The sequence below is a fragment of the Ostrinia nubilalis genome, chromosome 24, assembly GCF_963855985.1.
Source record: "Ostrinia nubilalis chromosome 24, ilOstNubi1.1, whole genome shotgun sequence".
In the NCBI taxonomy this organism is placed as follows: domain Eukaryota; kingdom Metazoa; phylum Arthropoda; class Insecta; order Lepidoptera; family Crambidae; genus Ostrinia; species Ostrinia nubilalis.
The window spans coordinates 352,600-366,541 of record NC_087111.1 but is presented as its reverse complement, the minus strand read 5'-3'; the positions used below and the strand labels follow the sequence as shown (position 1 = coordinate 366,541).

Here is a 13,942-nt window from a genome sequence, read left to right as displayed (position 1 = left end):
AATTCTGTATGTTACCGATGCCATCCTTTCTTCGTCAAGTGAATACAGAGTTGAACTCTTTCGATTCGATCTTCCGGACTTCCTGATCGACAGTCCTGCTATGAGCTGAGTGTTCCTAGTTTAGTTAGGACATTGTGGGCTTGAATTAACCTGTCCAAAAAGCAATAAGTACTAATTAATTATTGTATTGTGATTCTGTATTTTTATGTTTGTGTAAATATCGATCTTTAGTGACTTATGAAGTCCACCACACAGCAACAGGATAAACACGATAATAGTGGACGCCAGAAGACATCAGAAGATCTCTGAAGATTGGTACAGATTCCTACAATGCCAATTTAGTATCGCGAATTTTGTATCATCTTGGTTTTGAATGCTTCGAAATATCTCCAGGCATATGATTTGATGGAAGATGATTTTGAAGCCACGATAGCCGAACGGTGAAGGGGTCGGAGTGGCCGACTCTAGATCCGAGGAACGCGGGTTCGAATCCCACCGCCGCTCGACTATTGTGGTGAGCCCACTCATAACACAAGCATATGATACATGTAGATATTCAGATAGCATATGATACATAGAGTTTTTCATATAAATATATATGTAATGAAACTTCGCCAAATTGCAATGTAGGTCCATAACGTAATGAGCCGCGACAGACGCGTAACGGGTCGCAGATCACTCGTCACTGCCATTTGTGCCGAGTCAGTGCGATTTTGTCACATCACACCGCGGTAATTTGCCGTTAATGTTGTTGGCTGGTGCTCATTTGTAACGGTCGGGATTTAGCCTTATGGGGTCCACTTATGAAAGAAAGATTATTTTTATCTAGTCCAAAATCATGTTATTATGCAACTTTCTTTTGATTTAAACCGGGTTCTTAGATGATCCGTTAATTTTGGGGTTTATTTAGGGGCTTAACTATTGAAAAAATGACACCTATTTTGGGGTACCTACTGCTAGACAAGTATTGAATTACGTCTCTCTCAAATACTCAGGTTCACCGGTTGCTCAGGCCATGTGTCTTGTCAATTAGCCATAGTACAGTCAACAGCACATTAGACTGCGTAATATGTAGCATATATTGCAACTTAGTAGGTATTCATATGTTTAGCATGAATAGAATAGAAAACTTTTTATTTATTTGCAAGAAAGGTATACAAGCAGGTAAGACATAGATTAAAACAGAGAGAAATAAACAAGTGGACAATTAACTGCTTGTGCCCCTCTGACAAAAAGGCACCCGCTCAGCGTACATCAAGACCGCCAGGGCTTGTCTTGAAACTGATTTTCAGCGGGGCATGACGTAACGTCATCTAAACTTACAATTAGAATATTAGCCAGCTAAATCCCCTTTTTTTGGGAATGAATCGGGAAATGATTTGCGCATGCCCACTGGCTGATGGGGACAGTCAGTCAGTGGGTTATGTGGGACTCTCCCCGCCGGGAGGGCGGGGCCTACCCACTACAACCCAACAGTGTCCTCCGGGGCCATCGATACGAAGCCGCCAGTTATTGTAGCCCTTAGTCCCCTAAGATGAAACTGCGCAGCACATTATTCTTAACGCTTAGTAAGTATATGCACATGTAACTTTTCATTCCTTCCCATATTCACTCATACCAACACAACAGGCTTTCAGTACAAGTAAGTCAGCGGTATTTATACACATGCGTTTCCCCTTACTTTCCCTGTCGTTTTCCCCGAAGCCGGACAATCGCCACATTTCACCTTGACCAGACACACTCGTTTTGCGAGTATATGCATTTCTCTGAGATATACTATAGATGTATATGTATAAGGTAGGCGCAAGTTTCTTGTATCTGCATTAAGAGTACAGACAATATGCCATTTCCTTATTGTGGCGTTGGGGCGTCTCCTGGTACATTTTCACAATCAATTCCTAAATTTTAAGTGTCAATTCCTAAATTTTAAGTGACCCTTCTGAAAACAAAATTCCTGTTATATGTTACCATAGGGGTCAGTTAAAAATTAGGGATTGAAGGTGAAAACGGGCATAAGAGGCGAATCTGTTACCTAACAGGTAACAAACTGATTCCTGGTCGGGTTATAGGGAATCCACTTCTTCACCTCTACACCATAGGAATTTCATTCCTATCAGAATATTGCCTGCTAACAATCTGGGTGACTGAAAATGCTTCTAGGCATCCTTCAGGGTTTTTCATATAATTGAAACTCCTGCCTGAATTCTGTTTTTCACCAGGACTTCCTGAAATACAAAATGTCAGGACAGGAGTTTCTGAAATACACCGTCAGTCGTGACCTATGCATTTTACCAATGTATGTACAATTGTACATGTCACAGGATTCGAACTTAAAATCGAGACAGATCAATACAAAGGCGTCTTCTTTGACTCTACAAATGGATATTTCGAGTTTTCTTGGACTTTCTAAGCAAAGTCGTATAGAAACTGCTAAGTAATGGCATTCAGGTAAATAACAAAATTCACGACTGTAACAATTATTGACATCTTTTTCAGTAAAACAAAATACTCTACTACCCTCCAATAGACCTCTGAAACAATCATGAAATTCATCCTTTTGGGTCATGTCATGACGCATGAACTTTAAATTTTGTAGAGCTTGAGAAAGATCAGTCTGAAATCTGGCATAGATTATGCTAGAAGTGCTTTCGATCTGATATGGGTCCAGCGCTGTGACGTGTAAATGTCTTTTGAAGTTCAGAATTTTCTTTCTTTTCGGAATTGCAGGTGTAAGGCACAGTTGGACAAGTATTACACCTCTGTAAATACTTTAAAATTAAATAACATAGCCATTAACTCACCAGTGCGCCTCCAAAACAAATCCAAAACAATAGCACTTCACATACACAAATCAGTCAACAATCCTCAACACCGCACTTTTATTCAAATATCGTCACCACCAAAAAGTTATTACACTGCCAAACTTAAAAAAAACACGTCATGAAACGTCAACAGTTTTTTTATTCCGTTTTAAAAATTCGAATGCGTTCGAAAAAGTTTACGCGAGTTCGGATTTGGAACGCGTTACCGGTCAGAGACAAGACAGACGAGCGCCAAGCGTGGGCACGAGGCGTGGTGTGCGCGCCTGCGCGAGGCGCTCGCGCGTGAAAGCTCACGGACGGCGCTATGCGTGGATGAGCGGTGATTACGATTTTTGACAGCTATGAGGAAATTGCCAAATGATATTTGAGGAAGCAGCGTTTTAGCCGTGCAAAAACATAAAAGGTTCATCCAATTAATTACACTTAAAGTATTATCACATTAATAAAATAATCAAAATCGTTGGTTTACTTAATTATATCCCTAAATCTATGTCTTACTTGTCAAAGTTGAATAATCAGTGTGATTTTTTAAAATATGTAATTTTTTTTAATGCTTGTGTTGCACAAAAATACTTAGCTATGATTTTGATATCGATAACATTATTATTGCAATACTTTGCCAAAAAGCTCTGCATCTCATCTAATAGAAAGACGATCTGTCACTCAAAAAACTCAATCACATCAAGACCCAAAAGAGGAAAACAAAAATACATTAAAATAAGGAAAACGGCTTCTTAACAATCTTAATTACGATCATCCATTTGATTTAGACTAAGAGTATGCGCACACCGTTGATTTTTCGACGGCCGATAGTTTAGTCGGGCAGTTGATCAGTATGGGCATGTATGGGAGTGCGCACACTACGCCGATTCGATTTGGCCGATTCTTCATACAAATTAAAATCAGGCACAACTATCGGCCAACTAAAAATCAACGGTGTGCGCCTACTCTAACTGATTTCAAAATAATTCAATTCGGAAGTTCCTTATACGTACTGCATAACCCCGTCCCCGCGACAGGTGGCTGGAAGCTTGAGCGCGTTTTCTCACGCAGGATTTATTCTCTTTGGACTTTTTGTTTCATGGGATTGTGTAAAAGCTCACTTATTTTAAAACAATTTCCGCAGTAAGATTCTCATTCAAAAGGTTCATTCATTTCAGATGTACCATACAATTTATTAGCAATATCAGTTTATCGACACTAATCTAGTAAGATAAATCATAAAATGAAGAACGGATTTTTGCATTTTTTAAAGTTGAATGACAAGATATTTTTGCAAAACTTAAAAAATCAGTTGCCTCTGATAAACCCACGATTATTTTTGCATTCTCGAACACATTTGCAATAATATTTAGAGAGCTAATTTCAACAAAGTATATTTGTAAAAATATAACAAATTCCCCAGATTTTATTTCAATTATTTCACTTAATTAGCGCATACAAATAAAATTACCTCACAATAATTAGAGAAGGGAACGCTAAGTGCGCAACGAATGCCTAATGAAACGCCTAACAAAAGTATCATTGCGATGCGCGGTGAAACAATAACCGAGGTATTTTTATTGTTTATGTTTGTAACGAGCGGATGAGGAAGCGAAGCAACGTAAGGCCGGGGTCTTAGAGACAGCAAGAAATCAGTTTGGCCGAAACACTTATTTCTACGCATGCTCTAATTTTGAATACAAATCTCTAATCGTTATATTCGTTAGGTGTCCATAAAAAAAATCAAAATCAAAGTTATCTTTATTTCTGTAGGCTAATTAAATTAGTACTTACAAATCGTCAAATGCTCTTAAGCCTATACATACATGTCTCATTCTTTTTTTGCCTTACCAGCGCAAATGCCATAGCAATGTTGTCTCATTCAGTCTACGCTTTCAAATTTCATCCATTTAGCAAATTATTTATTTTTTGGGACAAAGGACAATGACCAAAAGTGGTCCAAATGTCCACCACTAATGAGACCTATGTTGGCTTATAGTCCATTAAATAGAGTTTAACTTTCAGTATGGGACGTAAAAAAAATAAGCTGTCAGTAAAAAGTTATGACCGTATGAAAAATTGTAGTAGTTTACGCGCTAATCTCAGGAACTACTGGTCCGATTTGAAAAAATATTTTTGTTATGGATAGCCCATTTATCAAGGATGGTTTTAGGTTATATAACATCACCCTACAACCAATAGGGGCGGAGCAGCGACCACCCCCGACCATAATTCCAATATTGTTGTCTTTCTTCTCAGCTTATTTTTTTTTTCTTTTAGCGAGAATCTACCACGGCGCACTAAGCGACATGACATAACATGCATAGATTAATCCAAAATGTGCAATTGATAGAATGATATGGAGAACATTTTTCGGATGAATAGGTAAAAAACATGACTTTTAATTCAGTCATAACTTTACTGACAGCATATTTTTGATTGCGGATTGGTTATAAATGAATCAGTATTTAGTAGACTATTTTACTACATAGGTCTCGTTAGTGGTGGACATTTGGACCACACTCCATACATTTTTGGTCATTGTCCATCGAACTTAACTTTTTCCATAGCTTAGATAATATAATTTATTGTACAGAGACAGGCCATATCACGTATGATACGTTCTTGTAATAAATGCTACCGACAGTCTATTGTTCTTTTGATTCGTAGCCATATGAACCATTTCTTAAGGTATACCCAACAAAATGATTTTATAACCTTTTTTCTATTGGACTCTAAATCAGTCTTTCCCAAAGTAGGCGATAACGCCCCCTTGTGGGCGCTGCAGGCTTAAAGGGGGGCGGTAGGAGACCCAGAAAAAAAATCGGGACGTTGTGTAGAAGCTTGGCAGGCGTCATTTATTAGGAAGACTCTTAGATACCAACTGAGCACTCGACACTCGACTACAAATGGGGGCGCTAAAAAGAATTTATTCTCAAAGTGTGCAGTAGACAAAATAAGTTTGGGAACCGCTGCTCTAAATGAAAATATGAATGAGGAAAAAATTTCTACGCTAGATGTGAGGACGCAGCCTTATGATGCGTTGGACCACGCCGGCCTCATTTCGAGGCTCTATTAAATAATTGTTGTTAATTATTTTTATCCAACTAATAGTAAGAGCCACCATTTTCGTTCGGAAGGGCTACTCTTTACGACTCCGTTTGGAAATAGCAATAGAATTTATGATGGAGTTCTAATTGCGAAGTATTTTTAGATCGGTAATAACATTGCTTCTTTCTATTCGTTACACTTACCCAATTCTACAGTATAGTTTGTATTTAGTTTCTTACTAGGTTAAACTTATATAAGATTATAACTTTCGCCACGGTAATAATATCATACAGTATTGTAACTTCATATAAACCGACGAAACGCGAGCTTTCCTTCGAATTTCAAATCTCGGGACGTGGTCGAAATCCAAAAGTTAGGGGTGTCGCGAATGTGCCGAACGGACGTCGATGGCCTAGTGTTGAAAATGACTAAGGTGATTGAATTTGACTGACCGTCGTTTACGATCTTTGTCAAAAACTAGTCATTAACTGTCAGAAATTGTCATTTTCAGTCAGTTTGATTTGAAATGAAAATTATACATATATTGTATAAAACCAGCTTTTGCCAACGATTTCGCCCGCCTGAAATTAAAGTAACAGGTCATTAAGTACTCATTATGATTAGTAGATTCAATATTATTTTAGTATATTTTTTTTAATTAAATCTACTAATCACAAAACAACACGCATTTTTATCCTATTCCATTCACAAAGTATTATTTTTGTCTAAATAAAAAAAAATTACAATCACAAAACTAGATAGAAATTCTAAGTAGACAGATGTAATTTTATTAGAATGGGTACTGTAGGTAAGCAGCCCTATCGCATGTTGTCATACCGTGACGTACCGCGGGGCTGTTGACATTTTTTCAAAAATATGGCCGAGTTGGAATACTGTATAGATAGTATTACCGTGCTTTCGCGTTCCATTTCAACTAAAATAGAGAAACACTTGTGACCACGGCCGGCTGCAGCATAGCAGCCGAAACGTCAAACCATGATTGCATATGTATAGTTGTTGCAATTCACGAAGGCGAGTGAGCCACAAGTGAGCTTTACATGTGTGGTGGCTCGCTACTGTTCGCTCACTCGCCTTCGTGAACTCACACTGCAAGAACTTATAACTCATATAAAAAATGTCGCGTTAAAACCCGTGTTTCTCTATTTTAGGTTAAACTTATGTAATCTAACTGTATCTTGTACGTTTAGGAGCTTATACCACTACTTAGACAACCAGCTAAAGACTTTTTGCTGTAAGTACACTACACAAAAAACCAGTGCAGTTAAAGAAACATAACACCTAAGTGTCTTGGAAATACCGCTTTCACATAAATTTCCTAGGTCAAACTAAGCAGAGACTAGATGAACGTACATACTTAAAACAATACTGTTGAAGTTAACGACATGCGATATGAGGTAAACTTTACTCACATAGCAAAGGTTTACTGTAGAATTATTGAGAGGCGTAGACCATTGACTTTTTGTCGGCCGATGTATCGCGCTGTTAATCAGTATAAACATTTTAAACATGTCTGAAAGTACGGACATTACACCGATTTGGTAGCGACCGATTCTTCATACAAATTACAATCAGAAAGAAAGAAAGAAAGAAACATTTATTGCCATGGACATCACAAAAGACAAAAGAGGTAAAATTAAAAAAAAAGCAAATAAGACAGAGGTGACATAAAACATACAATGAATGAGCAAGTAAACTAAGCAGTGCCACCCTGTCGCACAGCGATGCCCATCGCAATGGGACCCCACTCAGCATATGCCGTGGCCCCCGGTGAGGGAGGCCACGACGCTGGTTTTCAGTGTGCCCCATGCCGAGTGAGAGTCACGGACACTAACCTATACTAATCAATCAGGCCTAACTATCGGCCGACTAAAAGTCTCTCTTCTTCTTATCGTGTCGACACCAAACCTACATAGTGTCAGCCCAAAACTCCGCTACAAGTGTGGCGTTGTCAGCAGCATTCATTAAATCCTCCTGCGTGCAGTTGCTCGGGCACACAGGGCACGACATCATGTGCTTCATCGACTGGGGAACAAAACCAGGAAGAAGAAGTTACGGTTAAAATTAAAATGATGCAACTCAGCCTTAGAGTCGATGGAGATAGATGTCGCTAACTAGACACGATCCATTTTTAGCCAGTCTTCCAAGTTCAGCAAAAAGTTAATCATCACTTACCTTTTATTACCTCAGCTGTAACATCCAAGGTCGTTAACCCGCAACAATGCTGATGCGGTCACTGCGACCCCGCATGACTGCGTCACTTTCTTCCTTGAGCTTTTTTTAAGTTTGTTCTTTATTCTTCATGCCTGGACTGGGCAGGGTGACTCATAATTGAGGACTAGGGTTGTGAACTTAGTTGTCACAGCACATGGCGCAGTTACACTATTACGGAAAATTGACCGAGACAGATACCGAAGTATGGGCGACGCACGGCGAAAATTTATGCGTGTCTACACTACGTCTCGGCCAATATCCCGTATAGTGTAACTGCGCCAACAAACAAATTAAGTGAAGTGCTTACAGCTCGTTGTCTGTCTGACTTATTGTTAAATTTAGATGCTGAAATAGAGCTGTATTTCTTTGTAGAGTTTTACTTTTACCAAGCATTAAGTATTTTAGGTATCATTACCCAAATAGCGTTCATTAAAACGGATTTTCAGACGATACACGTAAATAATCCGACCACCTAATGACAAAATTTAACGGCACTAATTTAATTTACCTTTCACTGACCTTTCAGGTACAGCAGACTGTATACTTGACATTTGTAATGCAGAGGGGAAAACACACCCATACACTGTACGTTGACATAATATTATTATGTACTAGCGGCCGCCCGCGACTTCGTACGCGTGGAACCCGTTTTACCCCCTTCATCCATCTTACGCGGTTTAGATTTTTTCATACAAATGTTTTTTCCCGATAACTCCCGTTCCCGTGGGAATTTTGCAATATCCTGTTGTAACTAAGCTTTAAGTTTACTAAGATACCTGCATGCCAAATTTCAAGCGTCTAACTTAAGCGGTTTAGATTTTTCATACAAAAGGATTTTACCGCTAATACCCGTTCCCGTGGGAATTCCTAAGTATACTATAACCTGCCCAGTAGTACGAAAAATAATTTTACCAAGTTTCGTTAAAATCCGTCTAGTGGTTTTTGTTTCTATAAGGAACATACAGACGGACAGACAGACAAAAATTTTACTGATTGCATTTTTGGCATCAGTATCAATCACTAATTACCCCCTGATAGTTATTTTGAAAATATATTTCATGTACAGAATTGACCTCTCTACAGATTTATTATAAGTAACTTTAAGGAGCAGAGATTATACAGAGCCCCGAATGCGCTAATTTGTAATGTCTCCAATTCACTCGCGTTTCATCTCCAGTCGCGCTCCATTTTCATTCCAGCTGAAGTGCAATTCGGTATCGCGTTAAAGTTCACGCGCAAACAAAGACGAAACCACGAATTTATGCAATTTTCATTAAAAGTCCGAACTGTAAATGTTCGTGAAGCGTTCGAGATAAAGTTGCTATTTGTCAGTATTTAGGCAAAGGCGCAGTTGCGCTCCGTTTACGTTACGCATCTTTGGAATTAGCTGTCAAAACGACAACTCGAAACGGATTTATTTATACAGCTGATTTTCGTGCGTATTCCAGAGGCGTTGCAGTTCAAAATGTTTATTACAATCGGGCCCAGTTCTTGTTAAGATCGTCCGTAACTCAGCTATAAACCACACCATAAAGAAGAGGAAGTGCGGTCGATGGCCACGGGACCCTCCACCATTGAGGTGGCAACGAACTGCGCCTGCCCTATACAGCTTTATTACGTCCAGTTCACTAAAACAATTGAGTTTTGTTCTCACCAACTGCCTACTCTTGGAGTTCTATGACTCTTACCCAAGGGTCAAAAGGCCATAAGAAGGACATGTATAGTGTATAATATAAAATATAACTTAAATTGGTTGTGTACCTGACCATGATGACTGTCTTTATTGGTGTGTCCTATCGAATAAAACATGGGATCTTTGAGGGGGGAAAATTGTAGGTATAATGATGCACTAGGCATGCATAAATATTCTTGCAGTTTTGCTAATATCCACGGGCACCAGCAATCGCTTACTGTCAGGTAACTCATAACGAACATCTTAATAATCGTAAGTCAAAGTCAAAATCAAAATTTCTTTATTTGTATAGACTATTATATAGTGCTTACAAATCGTCAAATATTTTGCTCATAAGGAGCCTCTACATGTCTCATAATCTTTGTACCCTACCAGCTACGTCGTACTTCATTGACAACAAGACATGCTGATCTAATGTCCAACTATCTATGTTAATAAATCAATCCAATTGAATCTTTGAAAGGCTTTAGCAAGCCTATGACGATCATAAATCTTGCTCTATTTTTTCCCTGGATCATTAATAACGTGATCTGCAAATTCTCAGCAAGAGTTAAAATCCTGTTGCGTAAATTCTAGCACTTTCGACTTCGAGTTATGTGTAACTACGTAACTTATGAAGTTCGCTCCCTAAAAAATCACCCACCGTTCATCAGATAACCGATACTGAAGACTGTAGCATCCGATGAATGTCGAGTATTGTTTTAGTAAGTGTTGTCTATTGTTTTGATGATCGATGTGTGTCTGACACCGCGAGAGTGGGGTCAGTGGCGGCACGACGACCTGTGATGGGGTTCCGGGGGCATTGGCGGAAACGCTGGATTTCAAAATCAAAAAGATGTATGATAATATGATAGATCTGAAAAAAATTATTCGTTTCAGCGAAATTACTCCCACTGCTGGTTATTAAACCTTTGTTTGTCACCTGTCAATTGAGGGAAGTCGAACTTTAACTTCAAACTCCTCCTATGTTCTTCTGATTAATTTCATTGCGGGTCTAATGACAGTTTAACTTTCCCCAGGACAAACTGGACCTTCACTGATTGGGTTTATATTGGCGGTCAAGCTTTAGATTCTGGCTACACAGGAGTTGCAGCAGTGGGAACGAGAGGTGGGGATAGTCCCGTCCACTGCTGAACTCTACACAAAAAAGTGGCCTGCAAGGCTGAAAATATTCTCAAGAGTCTATTTCAGCCCAAGGATATTATGAAAATTACTGTTTCGATTTTAATATTTGTACAGATTGCATTATATTCTTGAGATTATATTGTCTATCTATGTCTTCAAACTAATATTACTTTATGTGCCTCGAAAGATCTCGCTTTATATTATCTCACGGTATAGGTGTCATATTTTCAATGCGTTGTCAATTAAGCTGTGCTTCTGAGTTTAACAAAGCTCGATTACTGATGTGGCGTGTAAATAGCCACACCAGGAATAAAAAAATTGCGGGAAGGAAGATGATGCGGGGGTCGGCTGGTGACTCCAAACAACTCAAAAATACAGCTGCATAAAACGGAAACCACCAACCTGCAGATCAGAAGACGGAGACCAGGCTTCGAGGGTCGACCCGTCGATATTTCTTGCGGTTTTGATTAATTCAATTTATATTCAGATTCAGCGGATTTTTCACATTTGACTTCGTTGACAGACGTTCCAACAACAACATAGAGTTTTTTCTTAATTTTCCATAGAGGTTTTTCGCGAAGGTTGGCTCCTGCGAAGGTGCTGGCCCCGAATCCGATAAACAGATTAGTGGGAAACCATCTCATGCAGCTAGATAATTTGAGAGTTGGAGCCACCGAAGAAAAGGAAGAGAAGAAAGTTGGGCATAGGCCCAACCAATTACAGTATATTCTATTACATCACTAACGGTGAATGATCATTAAAAGATGGTATGTGTCAATTTTTGTAAAGATGCAATACCCATAACTGACATTATAAATGTGTAAGACAAAATTTTCTCAGCCGGGAAACACAATAGGTCAATAAAGTTTAGAGCCGTTTTAATGTTGGTAAATATGAGAAAGAGAAAATAAATACTCATTCACATACTACTGGAATTGCATTGAAGGGCAAGACAATTAAAGTTAAAAGCCCCATACTTGTTAAAACTTCTCAGTAGGGAAAAGAAAGGCTGATTTAATTGTAAATAAACCGAATCCAAACTCTACATTATTTTTGTTTAAAGTACGTATCAAAGTGCGTTCCATCCAAGTCTGTATATATCAAGCTTATCTAGTAGAATAATAAACAATCGATTTTTTTTTTCGGCTATTGTCTTTGCACGGCTTATACGTTGCCATTTGTTGAAAACAATCGAAATTAAAACTAAAATCTAGTGACTGCAAAAAATTAAACATTCTATTTTCAAATCCAACTCGCTCTTGTCACTTGTTTTAACTTTTTTTACTGTTGCGCAATGTCGATAACATTACATCCTGCCAGCACGAAAGTTCCCAGCGTTAGGTAATTGACGTTTTGCCGAATGGACACGCGGCAATTCGCCGATTTAATCGCCAAATCGAATGATCGCTCGTGATTGCGATCGGGTTTCTCAGCTGTCAGTTATACGCCAATCAAATCGTAAATTGAAACGACTTATTTACTTTTTCTTTAATGATGCATGCCTATGATTTGTAAATCTTTAAATCAAATTAGATTTTATGATACCGAGTATATTGACCCTTCTCTTGCTCACAAATCTGTTAAAAACTACAATAATTACAATTAAACAAACAATTTCGACTGATAGAAAACGCTTAATGAAGCTCAAAGCTTTGAAACTCACTGTAAGATTCAAGCCTATCATTCTTTAAAATGAAATGAAAATATTTATGGCCAGAATCAAACAATACAATAACTAAAGGACAGACCACCAAACAAAGTTCAATATAAGATTAGGAAAATTAATAAAATTCAGTCAATATTCTTTATCTAATAAATTAATTTATTAGTAAAGGTCAATAAAATTCAATATTCATTTTGATAAAAAAATACATTCAAGAATCGTCTACGGATAATATTTACAACACATAAGGTCTATAGAATGATGTTTGTCTTGATTACGATTTGAACTATCTAGTTGAGCAAACAATTTTAGTAGTTCGAACTAAGGTTTAAAATCTATTTGTCTCTATCTTCCACATACGTACCAACAGCAAAATTACATTTCAATCCAGTGACAGGCTGAACCTAGATTTAATAGCAATAGCACGTGTAAGTGGACCTAACAAGTAAAAGACATATCGAACTGACAGTTGCAGAGATAGTAATCAATATCAGCATCGCATATGTTGACGAATGAATGTTCATTGCTATTTTTTTGCACGTGAGTACAGTCCAGGTATACAGGGTGACTTGGAACGAGTGAACATCCTTGTAAGGGTTTATAGTACAGGTCATTGCAACCAATTTTGTTATGTATGTGTTTAGGCAAAAGTCAACTATTTATGAGATATTTTTATTTTAGTTTTGTACAACTTTAATTACTAAATTAACACTAAACAAAGTACATTTATTTAACTACTAGCTTTGGAATTAATTTTGGAAAATCCCGTGAAGTGATAATTTTGTAGTAAAAATGCAACATAATAGTTTAAAATATTATATAGCTTTGGAATTGGTAGAATTTTTCGGTTTTTTATACAGGGTGTTAGGTAAATGGGTATATGAGCCGACACTAGCCCATGTTAACATGGGCATATAAATGGTGTGAAGTCAGAAATTTTCATACAAAATAAATTTTATAAAATCCGATTTGTATGAAAAATAAAATAATTAAAATGAAGATATCAATTTTCTCACTTCATCATACCATTTATATAACCATGTTAACATGGGCTAGTGTCGGCTCATATACCCATTTACCTAACACCCTGTATAACCTATGACACTCAGCAATACTATTTATTTTATGTTTTTTCATACAAAATTAAAATCAAAAAATCTGATAAGTAAAAGGATGAATTTTGCCTAGGCATATACATAACAAAATTGGTTGCAAATGACCTGTACTATAAACCCTTACAACTATGTTCACTCGTTACAAGCCACCCTGTATACATGTGAGTATACGCTATAAAGTTGCAAAATACAATCTATTACCACTACATAAGATGGTAGTGACTAGCTTGATTTGCTGTTGTCCATAGGTATGGTTCAT

At 37.7% G+C, this 13,942-nt stretch overlaps 1 protein-coding gene across 1 annotated transcript in view; it reads right to left on the bottom strand.

Moving 5' to 3' along the window:
- The window catches only part of LOC135083710 (uncharacterized), a 51,371-nt gene extending 48,304 nt beyond the window's left edge, over positions 1–3,067 (bottom strand). The window contains exon 1 of the mRNA XM_063978423.1: positions 2,802–3,067. The gene's annotated coding sequence lies outside the window, so the exon portion shown is untranslated. The remainder of the gene's footprint in view (positions 1–2,801) is intronic.
- Between the last annotated feature and the right edge of the window lie 10,875 nt (positions 3,068–13,942).